Source organism: Rousettus aegyptiacus, unplaced genomic scaffold, assembly GCF_014176215.1.
Source record: "Rousettus aegyptiacus isolate mRouAeg1 unplaced genomic scaffold, mRouAeg1.p scaffold_m13_p_7, whole genome shotgun sequence".
In the NCBI taxonomy this organism is placed as follows: Eukaryota; Metazoa; Chordata; class Mammalia; order Chiroptera; family Pteropodidae; genus Rousettus; species Rousettus aegyptiacus.
Window position 1 is genome coordinate 98,276,136 of NW_023416310.1, and position 1,530 is coordinate 98,277,665.

A 1,530-nucleotide genomic window follows, 5' to 3' on the forward strand; every position below is an offset into this window, starting at 1 on the left:
TATATCTCTTTGGGAGACAAAATTGACATCAAAAGAGATGTTAAGTGGGCTGATAGGTATACAAGATTGAAGTTTAGAGGGGAGATACGGTTTACAGATACGAATTTGACAATCATAGAAAAACAGCCATGGGACTTGACACAGATAGAGAATAGAAGACGTGCTAGGTTGAGCTCCGGGACTGTCCAATATTCAGTGATTTGTGGAAGAGAGGGAGCAAACATAGGAGACCGAGAAGAAGTGATCAGTGAGGTAAAAAAACAGGTGAGAATGGTGTCCTAAAAGCCAAGAGATCATATTTCAAGATAAAAGTAGCAGTCAACCTTGTTGAGAAGTAGCTCTCAGACCCAGTAACATGTTGACCATTGGTGATCCTAACATGATTAATATCAGTAACAGGGATGGGAGTCCACCTTGAGGGGCTGTAGGGAGAATGTGAGGAAGTGGAGACAGCAACTATACACAATTCCATTAAGAATTTTTGCCACAAAACACAGTAGAAACATTAGGTGGCAAAAAAGGGAAATGTAGAGTGTTGTTTGTTTATGTTTTAAAGCTGAAATACACTAGAAAATGTTTGTATAATATTGAGGATGTTCTAGCAGAGCAGTTGGCCGTTGATGGGAGCAGGGACACTCAATCCACTGTATAAAGAGGGAAGGCAAATTATGTGAGTACACATACAGATGGGTAAGTAGAATTGGTGCTCAGAAAATTCGGGAGCGCCTTGTCTAACTGTTTCTATTTTCTTATTTTTTTCTTTTCTTTTCTTTTTTTTATTTAAAAAAATTTTTTTTTAGGCGAGACAACCCTTAGTCGACCTCACAGATTGCAAGGAACTTGTCAGCTTACAATCTTTTATTCTTTATTTTTTACACCTACAACACCTGGTCTTCCTAGGTGGTCTCCCATCCAATTACTAACCAGGCCCGACCCCACTTAGCTTCTGAGATCAGATAGGATGGGGCTTATTCAGGGTGTCATGGCCGTAGACCTGCTTCTATTTTCTCCATGAGGCATGAGTCAAGGTCATCAGCTGAAAGTAAGGGATGAAAGATGTTTGAAGAGACAGAAGAAGTTATGAAGCAGAAGTTCTGATGAGTGGGAAAGTGAATATATTCGATTACAGAACAGTACCTGTCCTCCTGAGATTTCCCCTTCATACTTGGGACTCTTTCTAGACATCTTTCTCTGGGTCTTCAGCTCCTCTCAGGAAAGAGTTCTGATAGTCCTATTTAAGTCATATATCTATCTCTGGTCCAATTATTGTATCCAGAGAATGAGATACTGGTCAGATCCGGGTTACGTGCCTACCCCTGTGATGTTATGACTACAGCCCCAGCAGAACCACATAGAGTAGGGAAGGGGTAGTTCCCCGAAGAAAACAGGGATGTTAGACAAAAAGCAAAAGATGTCCACTATCCTCAACTGTTCTCACAGGGTTATCCTGAGGCCCAGTGAGACAATGTCTGTGAAATTGCATTGTGGATTTCATAACACTACATTATTACAGTAGCACTTACTAAATGA

General features: G+C 40.7%; 1 pseudogene; it reads right to left on the bottom strand.

Moving 5' to 3' along the window:
• Window positions 1–875: 875 nt before the first annotated feature.
• On the bottom strand, window positions 876–994 carry LOC118605763 (annotated as a pseudogene).
• Between the last annotated feature and the right edge of the window lie 536 nt (window positions 995–1,530).